The following is a 12,697-nucleotide window of genomic DNA, read 5'->3' as shown; positions in this document are numbered from 1 at the left end:
TCCCCTTGCTCTTGTACTCTTGGCCTCTCTGGAGACCAAGGGTGGGGCACATCTCCTTTCTAACTAATGACTTTTCCATTTCACCTCTCCTGCCCTCCCCAGGTAACTTGCTCACAGCATGGGTAGTCTTTGCTTTCCATGATAAGTATAGAGTACATGAAAGAAAAATGTTATTTGATTCCAACTGAATCTCATATCAGAATTGTTGGGTGAGAAAAAAAATAATATTTGAACCATGTACTTTTTAACAAAGGTTTTATTTATTAGAGATAGAGAGAAGGAGAGAGAGAGAATGGGTGCACCAGGGCCGCTAGCCACTGCAAACAAACTTTAGATGCATACGCCACCATGTGCATCTGGCTTACGTGGGACCTGAAGAATCGAGCTGGGGTCCTTAGGCTTCAGGCATACGCCTTAATGGCTAAGCCATCTCTCCAGTCCAAACCAAATCTTTTGAGTAAGATTTAAGTACATATCTTTTACTTTTCTTCTTTTTTGTACTACGAAGATGAGCACATGCATTTCCAGACATCTCAGAGTGATTTTCGGGGTGGAGGTGTTTGCTACAAGCAATGAGCTGAGAGACGAAACGAGCTAGGGCGGAGCCTTGCGCTTCTTGGTGGAGAGCAAAGTCCTCCTTTCATTTATAAAAATGGACTGTGTTTGCTCTGGAAGCATCTGAGAGGATAAATATGGGATCCCGCAGAAGCCACAATGTTATTTTTACAGTGTCTTTTCTCATTATAACTTCAGTTCAAGTCTCTTTTCTTTCTCAATTTGTTTTCCACGCCACCAAGGGGAGGCTGTCTTTGTATGTGAAATGTATGTCCACACATGATCCTGTGTGGGCATGCACAGCAGCTAGATGCTTCTGACTGAGAACTCTGAAAAATAAAGAAGCTGACCTTCTGTGTAACCTTCACCTGGCCCAAAGCTATTCACAACACTGCTTTTCCTAATTATTTTTTCCCCCCTTAGGAGATGAGACTATCTTGAAATGTGGTCAAATTCTATCTTGGAAAAACATTGAACTCAGAAGTATGCTGATTAAATAGTGAGCATATGATGTGCTGTTCATATATCCCTAATTACTCCAAATGGTATATGATAGAAGGTGTCATTTTGATTTTTAGGAGATGCATCCTGATTTTATCCTGAGATATATAAGAATATAATTGGGATCTGGGCAAAGAAACTCACTCTTGGTTTCAGTTTAAGATTAAACTTTACCTTAATAAGCAATGTTTTGGTATACTGCAGTTGTAGGCAGAGCAACGGACCCCCAAAAGTGTCTGTGTCCTAATCTAATCTTTTTTCCCCTGTGTATGTGTGTTTGAGGGTGTAAGTGTGTGGGCTCACCTGTGTGTGGATGCACGCACAGGCAAGAGGTTGACGTGGTACTTTCCTTTATAATTCTTCACCTTAGTTACTGAGATAGAGTCTCCAAGTTGGCCTGACAGCTTGCTGATGATTGGGTTCATTTAACTAGCCAGCTCACCCATGGGACCCCCTGCTTCTGTCCCCCTAGATTGCTGGGATTACAGGTAGGCCGCTACGCCCACCCATGGGAGCTAGGGATATAAACTGCAGTACACACTTGCATGGTAAACACTTTATCCACTGAGCCATCTCGCCAGCCCCTGAATCTGTCTTTGATTAGTCTTCCCCATTATTATCCACCATGATATTTTACTAATTCCCTCCTGTTGCAGTCAGGTTCGCATTGCTGGTAGAAATCACCCAACCAAGAGCAGCTTGTGGGATAAAGAGGCTTATTTTGGCTTACAGGCTCGAGGGGAAGCTCCACGATGGCAGGGGAAAATGATGGTATGAGCAGAGGGTGGGCATTGCCCCCTGGTCAACATAAAGTGGACAACAGCACCAGGAGAGTGTGCCAAACACTGGCAAGGGGAAACTGACTATAACACCCATAAACCTGTCCCTAACAATATACTCCCTCCAGGAGGCATTAATTCCCAAATCTCTATCAGCTGGAAACCTAGTATTCAGAGCACCTACGTTCATGGGGGACACCTGAATCAAACCCCTGCACCTCTCTAGCAGCCTGCAATTGTTTAATGAGTATTTCTGGAAAGCAGTAAGAGTTACGAGGACAGATTCTTTGCTTCCTGCATCATGGTATATTCAGCGCCTAGCACAGACTCCCAGCTATAGGCGAATGTGAAGATGAAATTCCTCCAAGAAAAAATGTATAAAATTGAAGTGATAATGTCTTATACCTTTCATAGACATTGGAAGCAAGTTGCTACATATATCCCATATAATTTTTCTCAGTTGTTCTAGCTTAATTTTTACGAAATCCAGAATTACATCCACTTAATTTTGGATGCCAATGGAAAGCATCAGACCACTTGCATGAAAACGGGATTTACACTTACTTGGATTATTTTAGAGAGCTAAGGATGGAGGTCTTGAGGCCATCGTGACTCTAGATTATTGTGAATTGTGCGTGTGAGGCTCCAGGAGGCTGCGTCACCTCTCTTTATCCAAATTTTCCCTAATTGGCACAAATCTGTTCAATCCTAACATCTTTGTAGAAGATGACACACTCATCTTTTGGAATCATAGCCAACATTCACTGATAGAGATCACTGTGGGGACTTTTTTTCTTTCCATTGAAGTTTTATTTTTATCTATTTATTTATTTATTGTTTGTTTGTTTTGTTTTTTGGGTTTTTTTGAGGCAAGGTCTCGGTCTAGCTCAGGCTGACTTGGAATTCACTATGTAGTCTCAGGGTGGCCTTGAACTCATGGCGATCCGCCTACCTCTGCCCCAAGTGCTAGGATTAAAGGCATGTGCCACCAAGCCCGGCATATTTATTTATTTTTTTACTTAGGTCTGTTTCATCTTAGAATGTGAAAGGAGTGAAAAGCTGTCATCTATTGGGTCAGAGTTATGCAAGGCCCAGAAACCATTTTCAGTCATCACTTATCCCCGCTGCTCCACATTCATGTGGTTTTGAGATGTCCTATGCTAACCTCTAAAACGATCCCATCTACAGGCAAAATGACGACCTTGAAGGTGCCGAGCTCAAATGTTGCTGGGACTCAAAGAAGTGGATAAGCTGTACAAACATCCCTGATGGAAGTAAAAGATGGAGACAAGAGTATCCCTGGGCCTTGGGAAGAGAATTAGAGCTGATGGCATGCTCGTGTGCCCTCCGGTCATGTGAGATTCTAAAAGCACCAGCAGGATAAGCATATAGAAAGCCCAGAGAGAGCTGAGCTTGGGCATGCTCCTGCCCACAGGCTTAAACTGTTAATGAAAACTACCAAGATGTGGGGTACGGTTTTCATTGCTAAATTCTTTCTGAACTCTCTTTTTATTTTATTTACTTAATTTTATATATTTATTTTTTTAGTTGGGTTTTTCAAGGTAGGGTCTCACTCTAGCCCACACTGACCTGGAATTCACTATGTAGTCTCAGGGGTGGCTTTGAACTCATGGTGATCCTCCTAGCTCTGCCTCCCGAGTGCTGGGATTAAAGGCGTGCGCCACCACGCCCGGCTCTAATTTTATTTATTTATTTTATTGACAACTTCCATGATTGTAAACAATATCCCATGGTAATTCCCTCCCTCCCCCTGCTTTCCCCTTTGAAACTCCACTCTCCATCATATCCCCTCCCCCTCTCAGTCTCTCTTTTTATGTCACAATCTTTTCTGATCATTTTTGCTTTCCCATTTTATTTTATTTATATTTACTTTTTAATTTATATTCAGCTTTATTTTGAATTAACCATCTATCAAGAGTGCATACCAGGGCTGGAGAGATGGCTTAGCGGTTAAGCGCTTGCCTGTGAAGCCTAAGGACCCCGGTTCTAGGCTCGATTCCCCAGGACCCATGTTAGCCAGATGCACAAGGGGGCGCATGCGTCTGGAGTTCGTTTGCAGTGGCTGGAGGCCCTGATGAACCCATTCTTTCTATATATCTGCTTATTTCTCTCTGTCTGTCGCTCTCAAATAAATAAATAAAAATAAACAACAACAACAAAAGAATTCCCTAGAAAGTTGCACACTGTTAAGTCATTGTAAAGTAGAGGGGAAAGAGCCACTTTTCTCATTAAGTAGAAAAGCAAAATAAACTGGTTATCTGTGCCTCAGGGCAAATATTCATGTGTCCTTTATAGAACCAAAACCTAAGCGTACTGTTATATTTCCAGGGAAACCCTAGTATGTTATCAACTGCCTAATATGTGAATCAATTCAATACATGAATCAATGTGGGATGATCTTTAACTCATACATTATAGGGGATAATTATTAATATTCCTAAATAAACCATTTAGGGTCACTAGTATTGGGCTGATGAGTGGCAAAGAGAAATTATAAGTCTTCGGTTCCTCTTTTGTTTTTTTTCTTAGGGATTTTTTTCTGCCTCACATTTCCATACTTGTCAATCACTGCCTAAGGGCTGCCTGAGGGACTTGAGCCCTTGTGGTGAAAGGTGCAGGAACTCCCTGATAGTCCTCCCAAGAAAAGTGTTCATGTGAACTGTTGTAAGCAAGAGAACATAGACAACAGAGAAGGGCCCTTCAGAAATGATAAGCAGACATGAGCAGCATCTACCAGCCCAAGAAAGAATTTCACATTGCACAAGATAAAAATAATATGTGGCCAGTCTTCTTGAAATTCTAGTCTAAAATAAACATGACTTTGGAGGGACATTGCCACTGTTTTAGACTTAGTTCTTACTTAGCTTGTAAAAATGTGCCTGTTGCATACCTTTCTGAAGATTCTCAGCTTTGAACCCTGGACATTTTCCTTGGTGGACAAAGTTGGCGTTCGATGGCATGTGGAGGCGCAGCTGGGACAAAGGACATTTGTACTCGAGAGCTCTTTGGCAAGTTGACCCAAGAGAGTCTTGCTTTCCCTTGCTGCTCACGGAATGCTGGTTTCTGTGGGTGTGAATTGCTTGAGTGGGAAGAGGACAAATGACAATCTGAGGCATTGTTCCTTACATACTCTGTCCACATTTTTTTTTAATGCAGAATGTCTCAATGGTTTGGAACTTGACTAATTAAGTTAGATCGAGCGTCCACTGAGACCCAGGGATACTGCTGTCTCTGCCTCCCCAGTGCTCAGATCGCCAGGCTGAGCTGGAAACGTCCTCTCTACCAGCTAGCTGTCACGGTGCTGGGGGGGTGGGGGCTGCAGGCTACTGAGTGAGGAGAGTTATCAACAGGCTTACCCAACTGCCGATCAGCCCTGCATGCTGCACAACTGACTAACCAGGCAAGCGGAACCCACAGGGGCAATAATGGCATGACTGTTATGGAGGTTACCAGCTGCTCTCTGATTGGATCTGAGACCTGCTGCATGAGAGGAGTTCATGCCTGGTGCTTCCAACCTGGTCAAGAACCCACAGTGGGCTGGAGAGAAGGCTTAACCGTGAAGGTGTTTGCCTACAAAGCCAAAGGACCCCAGTTCGATTTGCCAGGACCCACATAAGCCAGCTGCACAGGGGGAGGAGGCATGCATCTGGAGTTTGTTTGCAGTGGCTGGAAGCCCTGGTGTACCCATTCTCTCTCTCTCAAGTAAATAAAAAATTAAAATTAAAAAAAAAACCCAACTATTGTTGGAAAGGTCATAGACCCTGAGAGAAAAGCCACTATTGTTATTTGAGTAAGTAGATATGTTCTGCCCATCAAATTGCCTTCGAGATATTTATGTTGCCTTTACCCTCATAGATTAGTGTTGATCCCCCCCTTTGGTCAGAGAAGCTTCATTTTACATATCTCAGAGTGTTAAGAGCTAGTAATGGGCGAGTGCTCATTACCAAATGGACATCTTTAAAGCCCCTTCCAGGGAACATTGAAGATAAGGGAGCAGTAAGAAAGTAAAAGCCAGAGAATGGGGGAGGAATACTTTGGGACACTATCTTCTCAACATGATGTGACCTTCATGACCTCATAGTGGCTGCTGTCATTTCCACAAGACCTGCACAATATTGAGCTCATCGATATTTTGACATGCTAATGGAAGAGGGCAATGAAGAGTTCATCAAAGTAGGGGAGAGACTAGTTGGAAATAAAAAGGAAGTCAGCAGAAGAGGGGAGGAGGTGGGCCAGAAGAAAATACTGGAAGTGGTTATGATCAAATTATATTATGTTCGTGTGTGACAATTGTCAATAAAACGTTAAGATGATCATATCTTTGAGGTGAATGACAGAAACATAAACTTAAATCAGAGTGTATTTCTTCAATGTCCATTTCTTCATGTTTATGAAGTGTAATGTTGTTATGAAGTATAACACTATCCTTGGATGGTTGAGGTAGCACACAGCATTTCAGGATTATAGAAGAGAGGGGAGCCTTTGAGACAACATCATCCAGAACTTTGCTCTGATTCCAAGATCAGCCATCCTTGAATCCTTCCCAAATGGGGCAGGTGTGTACTGTATGGAAATGTCTTCTCTGGAGCAGATGACTCTAAGACATATCGGGGTATGGTAGTTTGAATGGATGGCTCCCAACAGATTCAGCATTTTAGTAAAGTTTAATTTGTATCTGCAGCCACCTGGCTGGAGGTGTCACTGGGCAAGACTTAGGGTCCATACCTAATGTGTGATGGTGAATTTAAAAAAAAGATATGCAAAGTGTCTAAGTTCCACGTGGAGTTCCTGACATGTGCTGTGTGGTGTGGCTTTTTTGGTTTTGGCTGGTGGCTTTTTTCTCTCTCTGTTTGAACTGGTGAAAGTGGGCAAGCTTCTACTGCCATTATGGAACTTTCCCTGTTCTGTAAGCTTCTTTCTCCATAACTGTGCCTGGTTTGGAGGTTCATCTCAGTGACCTGGGGTTGTCTACTACACTGGGAATAAATTTTAATCTTAGTAACTTTATACTGAAATCAGTTCCATTTTTTTTGCATTAATGGAATTGTTAACCAGTTACTTATCATTATTGGAATGATTCCTTAAAAGTAGAATTATTGGGGCTAGAGAGATGGCTTAGTGGTTAAGGTGCTTACCCATGAATCCTAAGGACACAGGTTCGATTCTCCAGGTCCCATATATGCCAGATGCACAAGGTGGCCCATGTATCTGGAGTTCTTTTGAAGTGGCTAGAGGCCCTGGCATGCCCATTCTCTTGTTCTCTCTCCCTTTCTCTCTGTCTCAAACAAATAAATATACATTTTTATTTTTATTAGTTTATTTTTTTTTAAAGTCGAATTATTAGGGATGGAGAAATGGTTTATTGGTTGAGGTGCTTGCCTGTAAAGCCTAAGGACTCAGGTTTTATATCCCAGAACCAATGTAAGCCAGATGCACAAGATGGTACATGTGTCTGGAGTTAATTTGCCGTGGCTAGAAGCCCTGATGAGCCCATTTTTCCTCTTTTCTTTCTAATAAATAAGTAAAAATGAAATATAAAAGTTGGATTATTGTAATGGTATTAGGTCACATTTTAGTTTTCTTAATTCCAGATTAAGTAACCCTTCAGATATAAAAGACAACCTTTTTATTTTTTTCCCCAAATTTCACCTATGAAGTTATTAACTAAAATTTGGTTTTAGTTAACATACTCCAAATTGTGGTTAATGAGTGAAGAACTGATTCTGTTTGTCTTTCCACCTTCTGGTAGAATTTCTAGAACAGCCAAGTTTAGGAAGAATATTGTGTCCATAAACCAATGAGAGGATAATAGCTAAGGCAGAGACAAAAATCACAATTTTTCTATGTGTCTAATAAAAGAAAGTAGCTTGTGAGGGACTTGAAGAAGAGCAAGGAAGAGGAAATGAATGTTAAGCTGTTGTTCCCAGATACAGAGCTGAGGCTCTGAAAAGTTAATGAGAGACATGCAATGCTTCTTGTATGATGAAAACACTTTTGTGAAAAAAGGAATAATGACAGAAACCAAGTGACCAAGGAGGTGTGAATGGAGGAGAACAAGGTGAAGGGGGACGATTTTGGTAATTGATACTAAAGTCAGTGAAACTGCAGGCATGTTGAGTAAGGGTACCGAGCACAGCTATGTCTGGATAGATTTAATGGTAGAAAACTCACAGTGATTGCTTCTATTAGCGCTCAGCCTTCATTGAGGATGATGGGAAAGCTTGAGGAGCCGAAGACTTGAGGGTAGAGGAAAAGGTGCCAACTATAATTTAGGAGCCTGGGAAAGTGAACAAACCAGGCATGTGTGGGCAGGACTGTCCATTCTGTGTAGGCCATATGGTCATGATTTTTTGAAGTTAACTCAATCAGGATAGTCCTTGGGTAGTCACGGAGATCTTAACTTTAGTTGTTAATGTTTGTCGTATTGTCATTTGAGAGAGATTTCTCATTGGCTGTTTGGATAACCTCTGTACTCGCTGCAAGTATAGAGGGGATGTCCAATCCCGCTGCTGACTGGAATCACAAGCCTAGACTGTGTCACAGCTGATAAGAGATAGTGGAAACAGAAGGAGGTGCCTGGAGGAGACAGAAGTGGTTTTTCTCTTAGCTTGAGTATGCTTCCAGTAAATGGAAGATAAGAGCTTCAGGGAGGCCAGCTTATAGGTCATATGGCAGGAAGGAAAGGTCTTTGGATGAATAGCAAACCCCATCTTGTCCTAGACAGCAAGACTCCATCCTTATTGTTGATTCTGGGAGCAAAATGGTTTTCCTGGTTACCAGAGACTATTCAATTTCCTGGCTACCAATTCAATTCTATCAGGCCAAAGAAGCAAATATGTTCACGCCACAGAAAGTACACACGTTTCTCTTCATATCTTTTTCATTACATTTTCTTCTTTTTATATTTTAATATTTAATATTTAATATATTTTAAAATTTATATATATTTATATATATATATATTTATATATATATATATTTAAAATATTTAATATATTTTAAATATTTATATATTTTATATATATTATATATATATATACACACACACACACAATGTTACAATGACTGTATCTTTTTATCCCTTCATCCATGCTCCTGTTATCCTGGGTGCTCTCCTCAGTGGGGTTATGATATTCATTGTGGGGTCATGAAGGCTTCAGCCAGTCCCTGTGAGATATCTGGGTGATTGTGCCTCAGGATATTCCTACCCACTCTGTGACTCTTACAATCCTTCTGACCCCTCTTCCACATTGTTCCCTGAGCCATAACGGGCCTGTTGGCAGTTTGATTTAATGTTCACTTCTCTGTAGCCTCTAGATTTCTGCTTTGATGGGTTTTGATGATCACCATGTCTGTCACCATCACCCTGGGGCTGGTTGTCAGGGTAACAGTAAGAGCAGTATTCATGTTGCTGCTTCCTCTGCAATTTCTTGTGGGACTTGGCAGATGTGGTAGAGGTGACAAGTGTCCTGGTGGGCAGTTGGCTGTCTTCTTGTCTTTATGATGGATCTTGGCTCACCTCTCTTTTCTATCCTACACAGCCATCAGGGAACCCAACTTCTTTCCCCCACACCAGCCACTAGGGGACTGTCATCACATTTTGTTGGACCCTTTTCCATTTCTATATATTATTTATGCTACTTTTTGCCCCATGGCCATTTCTTTTTGACAGTGGAGTGCTCAGCACTGAGACATCTGTATCACACCTTCCAAGGCTTAGGGTCCATTGCGGGAGAGGTGGAGGAAAGAATGTAAGAGCCAAAGGAAGGGTAGGGCTCCTCACAAAGCACTTTTGCAGACACAAAATGGCCTGGATTTCCATGACCTCACAGTGTCTGGCACTATTTACACAAGACTATCATAATAGGAGGATAAGATGATGACATCAAAATAAAAGGGAGACTAATTGATAGGGGAGGGGATATGATTGTGAGTGTATTTGTGAAGGGGAAAGTAGGGGAGGGAAGGAATTATTATGGTTTATTGTCTATAATTATGGAAGTTGTCAATCAAAAATATTAGAAAACAAAGGGAGGCAGAGTGTCAGGTGGAGCAATGTGGCAGCTGGAGCCATAGCTTTCCCAGCCAGTGTCTAATCTATCAGGAAGAGTCATCTCCCTTTCCCAAGGGATAATCTTATGTTGTATTCAACACAAAGAGCAAATTCTATTCTGATATGAGAAGTGTTGGCAATTCCAAAGGAAACTCACAGTATGCCCTCTTTCAAGGTCATCCATAGGCTCTGAATAATATGCAATAGGGCGTCAGTTCATCACTCCTTTGGCTTCTCCAAGTAAGGCCCGTGCTCCACACCAGAGGCCAGTAGATGTACTTGCTCATCATGAGCAGATAGGTTAATAGATAGAAAGAAAGCCACAAGCTGCCTGGTGTTGGAAGGGGAAACCTGCCAAGAACCATGTAACAGGCTTCCAGAGAGGCAAGCCAGAACAAATCAAGCACCTGGACCATATTATAAAGAATACTTTGCATGCCTAGACTTTAGTTCCTATGCCTGTCTTTTACTTGGTGCTGGATGAGCCTTTACAATGATAACTTAGGGAGGATCAAATATGGACTGAGGGCTGGAGAGATGGCTTAGCAGTTAGGGCGTCTACCTGCAAAGCCAAAGGATCCTGGTTTGATTCTCCGGGAACCCATGTAAGTCAGATGCACAGGGGGCGCATGCATCTGGAGTTCGTTTGCAGTGGCTGGAGGCCCTGGCATGTCCATTCTCTCTCTCTCAAATAAATAAATGAAAAAAATATATTAAAAAATGTGGACTGAGTCAGATTAAGTATTTATTATGAGCCAGTCCTCAACATGTAGGAAAAAAGTCTACACAGTTTCTAGGACACTCCTCCTCCATTACCAACATTTGAAAATGCCCAAGGCCCTTATATGCAATGAAGTAGCATTCGTATATAATCTATCCTCTTCCTGTTACTTTCAAGTGTCTAGAGTACTTATAATACCTAATATGGTATAAATTCTCTGAATATTATTATTATTATATTGTAATGCTTGACAATAATAAGAGGAAAAAAAGGTCTTTATTTGTTCAATGCAGAAGCAACTGTTATAGGCCTAAGTATATTTGCCGTACTCGATTGGTTGTCTCTCTAGATATGGAACCAGTAAATGTGGTGAGATAAGTGGGTACCCAAAGCCCTGATGCATTTTTCAGTACTGTCATGGAATTTTCCTGGCGAGCCAAATGATGGTGCTTACAACAAAGAGAGTCAAACCAGTGTGCTTGTAACTGCTATCAATTAAGGACATACTATCCTGTTAAGACTCCCCAGAGAGCTTCAAACCCCATTCTACAATTACTTCAGAACTCTTCCCTTCAACATTCTTTTCTGAATCCAAAAAGGAAAAATGCAGGGCATGATTTAAGTGTCATCTCCGCTGCCTCTAGCCAGCCCTCTTAAAGAGGTGCTAATGAGCAGCAAAATGGTCCCCAAGTGGGCATTAGGGAAGAGAAGGAAGGAAGGCGAGGAACCAGGACAGCTCAAAGCTAGTAACTAAGTAACCGTGGAATGAAATGGAAGTTAGCTATCTTTCACAATCAGCCTGTAGCATGAGGTTTCTGGTCAAGTGGTGTTGGAACAGAACATGATCATGAGGCCTTCCTCAGAAGAAAGTTTCTAGGCCACAATTATTTATTTTTCTCTTTCTTGTGGTAAACAAAAGCATCCATGGACTCCCTATTTTCCATGTAAGTCAAGTGTGATTCACTCACCACTGAGCTGTTTCTAAAGTGACATTGTGGAGGGTGTGGAAGCCTTCCTACTCATGGTCTCCAAAATATTCTCCAGGTAGCAACTTTCAGGGGTTGAACTGCTGAGTGAAGTCACAGCCAGGTCCCATAGAATCTCTCTAACATGCAATTTCAATAACCAGTAAGTGTGTGTCTTTTCAATGATGGACTCAATAACAGAGGGCGTGGAAGAATTTATAGTTCCGGGACCAGGCCGAGTTTTCATTTTTATTTATTGTTGAAAGAGAGAGAGATTGAGAGAGAGAAAGAGAGAGAGCTTGAAAGAAAGAAAGAATGGGATCACCAGGGCCTCTAGCCACTGCAAATGAACTCCAGACATGTGCGATACCTTGTGAATCTGCCTTATGTGGGTCCTGGGGAATTGAGCCTGGGTCCTTAGCCTTTGCAAGCAAATGCCTTAACTGCTAAGCCATCTATCCAACACCCAAATGTTTTACTAAGAAATTAAATCAGTGAAATGATGTTTTCCTTTACATAGACACTGGGCAAGTAGAAATAACTCATTGTTTTCTGCTTACACTCAAGACTCACTTCTATCTTCTCTCCTTGTCTACTTGGGCAGAAGGTGAAAAGGATTGTGGAGATTCTGCCATTTGGTAAGGTTCGGAGTTTCTGAATACCAATAGCCTGTATTGCACCTGATTCCACTGCGCTGTAAAATCAAACGTATTTACTCTTGGCTTTCACAGAGCATTGAACTCTGGGCTTCCCTGTGATGGTGGTGGGTGGGTGGGTGGCCAAGTCAGGCTTGTCAAAACCAGCCCTACTGCGAGGAGTTTCGAATGAGGCATTTATCCTAGCACCCTTTGTTACACAAATAGTATGGGTAATTGAGTTCAAGAGGAGCTAGAATGGTCTAGAATCCTTTTCTGCTCAGACAACTCAACTGTGAAACATTCTTTGGGCTTTCCAGTACCAAGGCAGTCTTTCCTCTCCACATTGATCATGCTTTATGCAGAGCTGAGTCAGAGACTTCACTTTGCTTAAAAAGTCACCACCTACTTCCCTGTCTCCTCCATTAGACCTGAGATCACGGTGGTGAGACCTCCCCTCGTTCGTC

The sequence above is a fragment of the Jaculus jaculus genome, chromosome 13 (assembly GCF_020740685.1).
Source record: "Jaculus jaculus isolate mJacJac1 chromosome 13, mJacJac1.mat.Y.cur, whole genome shotgun sequence".
Lineage (NCBI taxonomy): Eukaryota > Metazoa > Chordata > Mammalia > Rodentia > Dipodidae > Jaculus > Jaculus jaculus.
This window is presented reverse-complemented; position numbering follows the sequence as displayed.